We start from the raw sequence: 12,264 nt of genomic DNA on the forward strand, positions 1-12,264 counted from the left end.
GAGGATCCTGAACTTCATCCAGTCAACCTTGCACCAAGCACATCTATGCCAGTAACCCCTTCCACTGGTCCAGTTGCCTGAGGCCCGAGCGCCTTTGTCAGGTGTATTGCAATAATTAATTGCAAATAGTTGTAATAATTATAAGTCTCCTGACTCTCTCTCTCACTCTGTGTGCGTGTGTGCGTGCGGGTGTGTGCGTGCGGGTGTGTGTGTGTGTGTGTGAGAGTGTGTGTATATGTGTGTGTGTGAGTGTGTGTGCGTGTGTATGATTATGTCATTGTTTCTTCCCTTTGCCGTCCCCTTTTCAATTTCCTGTGGTGCATATTCATCTTTTATTTTCCTTTCCAACTCCAGGTTGAGTATTAAAAAAAAAAAAAACGAGTTGGACCCACAGGGCTGAGTCTCCTCTGTTCACCGCCACACAGATTCTCAATTTATTCAAAAGGATTGGATCTCATACGGTGTTATGGCATCATTATTTAAACATGCTTCTTTATCTGAATTTTCCTGATGAAAAATGCTACTATCTTTATTGCTTGGGAAATTTGAGTGATGAGGTTGAGGAGGGGGGGTTGAAAGTGTATGCGTGTGTGTGTGTGTGTGTGTGTGTGAGAGAGAGAGAGAGAGAGAGAGAGAGAGAGAGAGACTATGTTACATTTGTATCATACAGAGAATCCCAGTTGGCCTTTTTTGATGTGGATGGAGTGTCCATGCATGAGGAGGACATTTGGTTGCAGCAATGTGTGTGTGTGTGTGTGTGTGTGTGTGTGTGTATTTGTGTGTCTATGTGCATGTGTCAGTACATTAGTCCTGAGGGTCTAATCAAGGCTAAACTCCCACTGCTCTCTGATGTCATAATCACACTCTTGCTGTGCCCCGGTGCATCATGGGAGCCGGTTCAGTTTAGAAATGTTTTTTTTTTTTTCTTCTTCTTCTTCTTTTTTACTTTTCGCCCCCTGAGGATTTGATGGTTGACACATCCCTCTCTGGGTCCTCAAGGTTTTGCTTCGCAAAACTACAATAGCACATCTACCACGAGGCGCTGCATCTTCCCTGTTTCGCATTAATCTCACTCTTTCTGCACTGTTACCATATGACAAATACGTATAAACAGCAGTTTTGTGTCTTGGCCGAACATTGTCATCACTGCTGGCATTGAAAAGGGACTGGAAAGCCAATTAACCCTGAGAAGCAAAAGAATCTAAAGTTCATTTATCTTGAATTCTTTCTTTTTGTTCTTAATCACACAAAAGCACCCCCTTGTTTCATTTTTCTACTGTGTATGGATTGAGGTACAATATGCTTTACCACAAACCACAGAGACAATTAGAAACGTGAATTCATGGTCACACTTTTGGTTCTTATTAAAAATTCCAGCCACACTTCAAGGCATTGTCTCAGACGTGTCGGCATCTGCTGTTTTAAAGAGAAGAAAAAGAATGCAGAGTAACAGATCTGTGAGAAAAGAGTCTCTCTCTCTCTCTCTCTCTCCCTCTCTCTCCTCTCTCTTTCTCTCTCTCCCTCTCTCTCCTCTCTCTTTCTCTCTCTCTCTCACTCTCTCTCTCTCTCTCGCGCTCTCTCCTTCTCTCTCTCTCTCTCTCACTAAGCAGCTGCACAGAGGAGGGGCAGTAAATTTTCACCTTATTGCTTCTGACACCTAATGACTGGGGGGGAAAAAAAGCTCTACTTACTACCTTACTAAAGATGTACCCCACTAATCCTCAACACCAAACCATGAACTAAACTATCACACATTAATAATCTAAACTAAAACATATGCACAAAAATAAAAATGTCACTGTAAGCAAAACAAAAACAAAAACAAAAAAAGAGTGTTTGAACTGCATGAAAGTGTTTATGCATGAAAAAGAGGCCAGACGGAGGAGAAGCTGATTAATTGGTTAATCTCATATATTCAGAAGCTTGGCAAGAAACAAGGTCTAAATAAATGAATTGGACTAATTGAGATGCAGTCTGCTGGCTGTCCCTCAAACACAGTGTCCAGCGACAGAGGGTCTCAGAGGGAGGTTGATGACATGGCCGAACGCGGAGAGAAGAGTGCGGCTTTTTTTTTTTTTTTTTTTTTTTCAGAGAGGGACGGGCCAACCGAAAAAGACGGAGGAAAGAGAGAGAGAGAGAGAGAGAGAGAGAGAGAGAGAGAGGAGAAGAAAGAAGGTGTTTGTAGTCAGTGGCTTTTCTGGCCAACGGTGAAGACTTGAGAGGCAAATCAGACTCTGACTCATCCCAGGTCCCCTAAACCAGCTCCCCATGCCAGCTTTCATCCCCCCCCCCTCCTCCACAGGACAAGCCAGGGGGAGAGGCCACATCCAATCACACTATTGATCTGAGGGTGTGTTTGAGAGAAGAAAAAGGTGTGGAGTGTGTCTTCAGGAAACACATACACACCTTCACTACTGCTCACACACTCACACACTCATACAAACAACAGTAGGAACAACAAAATGAGTGTGAAAGACATACAAGTTGATATCATATTCCAGTTTTTCAGTCTGGGGAGAAAGAAAAACACTGTTCAGTGATGTGATGGTAGGCCTATGTATATGAATTATGTATGATTTAATGTCAGTGTGCAATCAAACACTCAAATCCCTTTTAATTGTTATGTCATTTTCAAACGGACTTCCGCCAAGTTTTAAATAGCCGACGCCCTCTACAATTCATAGTGTTTTATTGTCAGCTTATGAGAGAAATATACTCATTGGACTAATTTCGTGTCTTTGAAAATCGTTAACCGGATTCCATGACGTATCAATCCAATTCACTTCTTAATTGCTACATCCTTTCAAGAATTAGTCAGAACCTGCACAGAACTAAAGGAAAGAGAATAAAACATTAACCGTTTAACAACTAAAATATATTTGGTGTTGGCAAAAATCATTCAATAACCATTTTGTTTGCCTAAAATAGCAAGGACCTCATATCAATACGAGCAGACCACCTCTTTGTTCCCTTTAGAAGTAGGCTGAATTCTGAGCACCCACAAACTCTTGTGATGCTAAAATAAGATTTTATGTACAGTGTGAGTGTGTCACAAAGCTGGGAGGATAAAAGATCTGTTTTACCTCCAGCGAGGAGATATAATCAATCTCTCCTCTGGCATCCACTTTAGGAGCTTCTTGGCCTGTTTTTAGAAACCAGGAGAAGCATCTGTACCCTCCCACAGAAAGGTAAATAAGCGTGTCTTGGGGGGGGGGGACCCCCCCCCACTGCCTGTCTCTCTCCATCTCCTCGATCCATCTGAAAATGCCAGCTTTCTGTGGTCACGGCACAAACGTCGTTCCAGCGTAAAAAACGAAAAGCTCGGTTTTAAATACAAGCGGAGATGCGGAAGTCGTCTAATGTCGGGCTTATTAGATTCCTCTGCCACTGTTCAAGCTGCAGCTCATAAGGATGTGCGCGTAAACTTAATCTAAAATGTATTAGACTTTTGCGAACGTGCCACTCCTTTTCCTCGCGTTCGGTAACATTTCCATAACTCTGCTATCACGAGTTCGGAGATTTTAAAGGAATTTCTCTAAGCACGTTTCCAAAATCCGTTTGACCGCGCGCTCAACCTCTGAGGTGATTGAGTGCAGTACCTCAGGGTTCGTGAACTTCGCCTGTAAACCGTCTTCATCGATTTTTTTTTTTATAGTCTACTGTACATGCAATAATATACGTTCGCTGTCAACACGTCATTATTCATTCACGTCCATACCTTTATTCTTAAGCAATGCCGGAAAAACATGCGCGCAAACCGCCGCCTCCATAGATTCAAAATGTAAACAGTGTCTCTTTTTCAGTGCCTCTTCATCTGTTGGAAAACCAGTACCTGCGTCCGCCTGGCACTGCTGTTTATGTTTGAGGCTTATCTGATCGCTCCCTTACCCCTGCGCCCCCCCACCCTGCCGTAGCAGCCTCCGTCTCGTCCTCTACCCCTGGGCTCGCGCGCGACACTAAAGCGCGCGCCAATCAATGGGCGGCCATAGGTGGCCTGGAAAGGACCGTTTAGCCCTGCTGTCGACACACTGCTCCGACAGGGGAGTGATGGAGATCCCAGGGTGCGATAGGAACAAAAGGAGGGGAAGGAGGAGGACGTGGTGGGGGGGGGGGGCGGTCGTCAAGGACACCACTGTTAAGATTGGTGTGGTGTTGCTGGTTGGTTTCGAGGCTAACGTTTGGCTGCTACGTCAATAATGTAATGTTAAAGAGACTGGGTGTTACAGAATTCGTGTTCAAATACAATTTTTTTTAAAAATCTTCAGTCGGTTTAACCGTCCGGTAATCCGACAAATGAGTCGAGCCTAAACCTTTTTGGTTTGATTTGGTTCGTTTTCTTTAGGTTTAGTTCATTTTGTTATTTTGTTGTCGTAAATAGGGCATTCCTTTCTAATATAAGATAAGCTTTACCTTAACACACAGCCCAGTGGACTCGTACTCTCCGGCTCTGTCACGAAGCGCGTGAAGCAGAGAGTAGCTGTGGGATGATTCAGCATAGCTCCGGTCAGCCTCCACAGGGAGAGATGTGACTACAAGGAGTAATGACAAGAGAGCGTTCAGACAGATGAGAGAGACGGGAGGGAAACTCTGGGGAGACTTCACAGAGTAATTAAAAACCAAGGGAAAACCAGAAAGAGGAAAGGGAGAGAAAAAGAAAGGGAGAGAATGTGTGTGTGTGTGTGTGTGTGTGCGTGTATCCCTGTGTGTATGCATCTGTGTGCTTTTTGTGTGAATTTTTTGAAGGCCAGCAGCAATGACAAGAGAGGTGTGTGTGTGTGTGTGTGTGTGCGCGTGTGTGTATCCCTCTGTGTATGTGTCTATGTGCTTTTTGTGTGAATTTTTAAGGTCCGGCAGCAATGACGAGAGATGTTTGTGTGTGTGTGTGTGTGTGTGTGTGTGTGCGCGTGCCCACGCGCATGCGTGTGTGTGTATGTGTTTGTGTGCATGTGTGTGAGTGTTTGTGTGAGCGCGTGCCTGTGTGTGTTTGAGTGTGTGTTTGTGTGTCAGTGTATGTGTCCATTTTTGATTTCCCAGGACTCAGCTGGAGAGCTGCAGGTCACAGTCCAGCATCTGTTTTTGCTGCCTCTGGGCAGTAGCTGGGATCAGATCACAAAAAGCAGTCAATCAAAGCAACAAAAAATCCCCGAAACCCAGCGGTCCAGCTACTCTGGCACTTTCTCTCAACCCACAACACGCCAGAGCTGAGTCATAAGCCACTACCCAACTCATGAGTTCAGCTAATCAACCTCCCAATCATCCACTGTAATTACAGACTGAGGAGCCTAGTGCAAAATCTAACCATACGAACTGCACAGTCACACACACACACACACACACACACACACACACACCATACAAACTGCACAGTCACACACACACACATACACACACACACATCATACAAACTGCACAGTCACACACACACACAGTCACGTATAGAAGCACCCAGACAGACCTTATTGTGCAAACTGGGCCACCAGAGAATATTATGCAAGATGACACTGAGTCAGCTGCTTAGAATCATGCTTACAGCGCACAATATGGATAGTGCTCTCTCTCTGTCTCCGGTATAGTAACACACTCATACACACACACACACATCATGTCAGCGTCAGACTGAGAACCTCTCTCTTTTTCTATCTACCTGATCTGTCCCTGCGATAACCTCAGAGGAATCTGCTGTGTGTGTATCAGTGTGTGCGTGTGTGTGCGTGCTTGTGTCTGTGTTGGCATGTACATTCATTTCATTTGTGTGTGTGTGTGTGTGTGTGTGTGTGTATTTGTGGTGTCCTACCTCCTCTGAAACAGAAATGCCTACACTGTCTAAGTGTTGTAAACTTAAGTGTTGCGGTGCAGTCTGGTGCAGTCTGATCTGCTTTGACAGGTGTGGACGTACATGAAAAAAAAAAAAAAAGGATATTTGTAGCAGAGCTCCGTACATATCCCTACAGACAGCTCCGGATTTCTCACTCAAGAGAGTCCCACCGCAAATCCTCGCTCCGAGAACACACACCACACAACAGACCGACTGACAGCTACGACAGCGGCGAAAACGACTTTAACTGCTTTGAAAACGCACCATGTAAAAAGACAGGGGGGGGGGGGGGGGGGGGGGGGGGGCTCCAAACTTACGGACTTAAATCTGAATCCGTTTTGTTAAGGTACTTACCGTTTGGAAATGCCTACCTATCATGTTTTCCTTCCCACGCGGTTGAGTGACAGTTAATCACAAACTCACCTTTTGTCCTCTGATCGTTGGCATCGCTGTTGGTTTTCAGCAAAGCATAATTCATAAACATTCTCAGTCATTTTATTAAATCGGTTTGAAAATTTAGATCTTAAGAATCTTAAAGATGCTAGCCGATTCGACGATGCAATACCATACCAAAGATGACCCCACGATTACATAAATAAACCGAGAAGTCATACGGACCTTGTTTACACAGATGACAGCGCTCTGCCGCGACATAAAAAATAGTTAGGAAATTAAAAGAGAAAAAAAAAGAAAAAAAGACCAAATGGACGTTAGCTGCAGATTCTGTCAGTTCATCTGGTCACATTCAGTCATTCCCAATCCCTGCTTTTCTAGAGATAAGATTGCAGCCCGACCACTGGTATCCATTAAGATAGTGGTTGGGTGTGTGTGTGTGTGTGTGTATGTGCGTGGGCGCACGCGTGTGTGTGTTTCTATTTTCATCTCCGTTCAATGTACTCAGGGATCTAATATAAAATATTGCATAAAGTCAGATGAAATGGTGAGGGGGAAAAAAAACATAACTGATTGAAATATACTTTTTGGGTTTTTTTTTTTCTTTTTGCATTCGAACTCAAAACGTGTCAGATAACGTAGTAAAGGTCATCTGAGACCCGGGTTTTGTTTCAGCGAGCGACTTTCAGCGAGCTAAAAATATTAAGCACCGCACGCACAAACAGTTAGGGAGAAAAGAGCACATTTAGAGGGTAAATTAGATTGGACTCCTGCATCCATTGTTGGAATGATTTGGGGGCTTTGGTGGGGGGGGTGAGGGGTGTGGGATGGAGGGGAGGGTTGGAATGAGAGTTTTATATGGTAATGAAGCAGATGAGTCCACAGGGGTTCCATTGCTCGGTAATGCCTATAATCAGAGAAGGGAGTTAGTCATCCTCTTCCTCCCGCAATGTTCAAGGAGACTTCACCTATAACCGAAGCTAAAACTGCCATCTTCTCACAGTCATGGGTAGGGCATGCATACATTATAAAAGGAACAGTGTAACAGATGTCTACGGGAGATGAATATGTCTTATTGGGATGACTCTCTCTTTCTCTCTCTCTCTCTCAAACACTAGCACAAGTGCACACACACACACACACACAAACCAGTAGCGAACGGCACACAATAATCGTTATAGTGACCAATTAATTATTTAAAAGAAATTATTCAGAAGTAGGTCAGTGCCTCTCTCTGCATCAATTTCTGTCCATAACCTTTGCGGTTACATTTTAAGACCGCACGGGTAGAGAGACGTTGACATCACATTATTATCGCTGAACTTAATATTCCCTTCACATTACTGCAAAGCCACCAAACTATTTGGAACATCGTATATGACCATCCTTAAACCCTTAGTGTGACTATGTGTGAAAAGGTTGTAGCTGTAAGCATTAATGCTTTTGTCTGGCGGTGGGTTTATGGTGTTAGGTAGGCCTACTGTGGACAGACTGAAATGTGAAAAGCTTTGTAATGAGAGATGCTATCTCTCAGAGGCGTGAGTGCTAAAGCGTTGTAATTAGCAGAGGAAAATTAGCCTGCATTGTGTTTGAATAGTATCTCTTACAAAGCACTTACATAGGTCCAGACTAACCATTATCTTTGACTCTGGCCAACACTACATCTGACTTCATACACTGCTAACTCCTGTAAAAACAACCCAGAGACAAAAATAACTGTTTTGTATATGTCATACAATGATTGATATTACAGTATTATTCATGGATATATTCCCTCTAGGGGGATACTTAAAAAAAAGCGGCAAAAATCTGTAAAATATTACCGATTGTACAATTTAAACGAACAGCGTTTGAATGAGGCTACTTCGTGGTGATCTAGAACTGAGGAATGGCTCTATAGCCAGGGTTTCATTGTTGAGTTTATGGAGAGCCGACCCAGTGTGACAACAGGAGATATGTTATAAATGTGTACAGAATTACTCCCTCGTGTAACTGAGTCTTGAAGCTTTAACAAGTGCTTCTCTTTTTCCGAAGTACTCCCCACGCTGTCGTCGTCTCGCGCAGTGAGCAAGCATCACCGACAGCTGAGCTTAGCGAGTCATGACACACCGCAATTCCCAGAGTAGCACTTGACTTGTTTGTCGAATTAATGCGCAAATTGGAGGCATTGACGTTGTTTTCGGAGCTTTCCGTCTCAGACAGATGAACACGAGTCTGCACGTCTGTCTTGCTTTTGACAAGCAGAAACACGTTAATTCCCATTGTTGCAATGAGACCGCTTTTCACGTTACTCCATTCTTGTATTTGCATATTTTTCTCTTTTTAAAATAATCTTCAAGCTAAAATTACTTCTACTCTAAATGGGCGAAGCAGACAGCTTAAGCATTTAAAACGTGGTAAGTCCACACAACCTTACTTAACCCTGATTATATGCACTCGAAGCTAAATTTGTTCATCACGTCTAATTGAATGTTAAGCTGCAGGAATCCTCTATTTTCTAAAGCTGTTTGATGATGTTTTTTTCCCCCAAGGGCTCAGTGAAATTATCTAAATATCTCTACTGTCAGGTTGTTTTATGTCAAAAGTTGATCTTATTCAAAACAGTTTTATTATAAATTAACCATTTAATCATAAATTGTTATCAATTGTGCTAGACTGACAATCAACCTTATGTTCTCTCCCACCTGTGGCTACTAGATGTAGGTCAAATACATATTTTCCGTATTTGATTGATAGGACTTTTCCCTATAGTTTTAAATGGTTCCTTCTCTTGTGTCCTTGCTCTCTTTTCCATAAATCAGAATGACCAGGCCATATAAAGGTATTGTGGATGAGCCTTCATGTAGCAGTATGTAGCATGTACTCACCGTTGAATCCGTTTGTTGTTCTCAGTACTTTCAGACTGGCGGTTCCAAAAAAAGGAGAAGAAAAGAGAAATGGGAGCTATTTACGAAAACTGGGACAAAGCCAAAAGTCCAATTACTTTAAACACATTTTTGACCTAGGCCGGTAGGCAATTCGGATTTCTCGCTAAAAATTTAGCGCTCGACCGGCAGATCGAAGCAGCCAAGGCTCTTGCGCATTTGTTACTGCGTCATCTGTAATTCGGTTTTGGACAACGTGATTCACAAACGTCCTGAAAACATTACAAAAAAAGAAGTCCTCCTTTTTGGCCGGTGGTTTGACCATGTGATCTCAGAATTCTCGAGGACAAAATAATTGCTTTCATTACCGCTGTTAAAAGTTATCTCTACACTCAAGTGGGCTGTCATTATCTTTTCACACAGAGCGAGGGAGTAAGTGAATGAGTGAGTGTGGAGACGTTTGTCTCGATCTCAGCAAGCAACCAATTTCCAACCGTTTTTCCCACTTTCCTGTAAATTGGATGAGATACCTCGTCACAACCGCGACATAATGAATGTTATCTTCTGTTATCATTTCAAAGGGTTTTGAAAGTCGTTCTGCTTTGCTTTACCAATGTTCTCAGTCGGAAAACGATGCTAAACTATTCCCTAAATTCAAATGGTATTTACACTCCTTTAATGACCATTAAATATTTAGTACTTTGTAACTGAGGTTTCCCATTACAATTTTTTTCCTCCTATTTGCAACTATCTGGCAAAGAATTAAACCACTTTTGCCCCCCTCCCCTGTCTTTTTTGTTACTAAATAGCCATCTCGATAGTGGCTTGTTTGAATGTGAATCAATATTCACATTGAGAATGAAACCAAAAGTCCAACCAAGATACCTCAAAACTCAACCTACATTATCAGCTTCATTCAGAATGATCTTATTGTATAATGACTGGCTAAGGCTACAACCGCCTAGCATACGAGCTCTAGCTGAACCAGTCCCCTGTGCACGACACCCAAAATCTCAATACTCAGCTCTCTGTCATAACCTAAGGAAGGCCTGGAATGACACCTCGGTATTTATCGACTCTGGTAGAGAGGGATCGATATGCAGATGTAGCGGTTGACCCCGGCCGACCTTGCAGGGAAGCCCAGTTGCACAGGGCTCACCTCAGTGAGGGGCAGGACCAGGGCCGGTGGCTCCGCTTCACTGTACTGCAATGCAGCAGAGCAGATCTGGACTCGGCGCAGTGAACCTGAGAGATCAGCTCACCGTCTGCCTGCCTGTGATGCGTCTTAATCAGTCTTGAATGCTTACCCGCCACCCCTCCCTCCCTCCCTCCCTTCCTCTCTCTCTCTCTCTCTCTCCCTCTCCCTCTCTCTCCCTCTCTCTCTCTCTCAGCCAGACAAAGCACAATGCACTACACACTGTCTGAGCGCTTGCATTCACACCGATTTGTACATTCCGTTCCACAAATATTCATGAGTTAGATTAGTCAGGGAAGAGAACTTCCTGTGAGTTCAGACATGCTCGTGCCTAAACTGCCATGTTAAACGTATAACTCAGTTTGCTTTCTTATGAATATTGTTATGAAGGAAAAAAAAAATCTGCTCGAAGATAAACAAAATAAACCAAAACAGGCACAGAAACATCGGTCCTCTTCTCGTAACGTTATTACGTCATTATCTCTCGAGTTAAAGACACTCAACAAAAAGCAGAAATCCCAAATCCGAAGTGCACCCTTCTGATAAGGAACTTTTTTTCCAGTGGGGAGCGGCCGGGGGGGGGGGGGGGTCTTAAACCAGCACATAAGACTCTTATCCAGACACAGTGGAGCTACTTGTGATAAGTGGATAATTTGATTTCATCAAGCGCATATGTTCCAAAAGCAATTTCAGAGGAAATCTACTGAAGGCTATGCTCAGTCTCAGGCTTAAGCCTCACAGATATTTATTAAAGTGATTGGGACCATTCCAAGCCTTGCCTGCTAAAACCTAATCTAACCTTTTTGTCTTTTGGGGACAGGGTGCCAGAGAAAAGACTTTGGCACACTGGGAGAGTATGTAAAGGGAAAGAGATTCCTTCCAGGAAAGAAGGGCATTAGCAAAGAAGGACATGTTGAATCAAATACCTAATGAAGGACACACGACAAAACAATATATATAAAAAAGCACTTTCCATGAATCCTTAATCTTAAACCTGACAGAGGATCATAATATTAGACACAGACTCGGTCTAAGTTATAATTTAATAGCATGGTCATCTTAGCGCTGTAGTTTCTAGGTCACTGTTATAATTCTGATGCAGGTCAATGTGATCCACTACTTTGATAACTATGCATAGATGTAGGTTTTGCATGGCTCCTGCACTTATGGCTTAAAAGGCTGTTATATAACAGCTAAAAGGAAGCAGATTCACTCCAGGTGACAGAACTGTATTTGAGTACATCCTCATCAACTTGAGTATATCCCATATATGAATGATAAATAAAATTTGCTTTAAGGTACTGATGTCTGCCATTAGAACAATAAGCATACACAACTCTAGGTAAAGAAAATGTTTTATTATTTCATACATAGATATAATATATATATATGTATATATATATATTCGTGTAGTTGGTATAATAATTGCTGTAAGTCAAAAATAATAATTATTATATGTATAGAAAACTAATCCATTAGTCTACTATATACCTCTACTGTACTTCTGTATAAAACAACACAGAGATTTTTTTTACACCCCAACGGCTTACATATAGGAGCCTGAATGGAGGAGTAATACAGCAATTAAGAGTATAATACACACATACACACACACACACACTCACACACACAGCACACAGACTCACAAATCTGCTGTAATACACTGACAGGACGGTTCTGTAATTGTCTAAAGGTGTGGGAATAGTTGTCTTTCTCTCTTTTCTCTGAAGAATACACATGAATATATGGCTCTAGTATTTCTGGCCCTGGGACCAGTTACCAAAGAAGAAAAACAATGTATGAAAACAAAAAAGAAAGGAAAAAACCGAGACCACATTTCAAAACTGTCCTCATAAATAGGCTACAGGTAATTATTGGTGAGATGTTGCCGAATATCTTTGGTAAAAAAAAAAAAAAAAATTACATTAACGAGGACAAAAATAATGATTGTCCTAACACAAACAAACATTAGGAGCAAGAGAGAAAAGCACCTTCAG

The sequence above is a fragment of the Chanos chanos genome, chromosome 8 (assembly GCF_902362185.1).
Source record: "Chanos chanos chromosome 8, fChaCha1.1, whole genome shotgun sequence".
Lineage (NCBI taxonomy): Eukaryota > Metazoa > Chordata > Actinopteri > Gonorynchiformes > Chanidae > Chanos > Chanos chanos.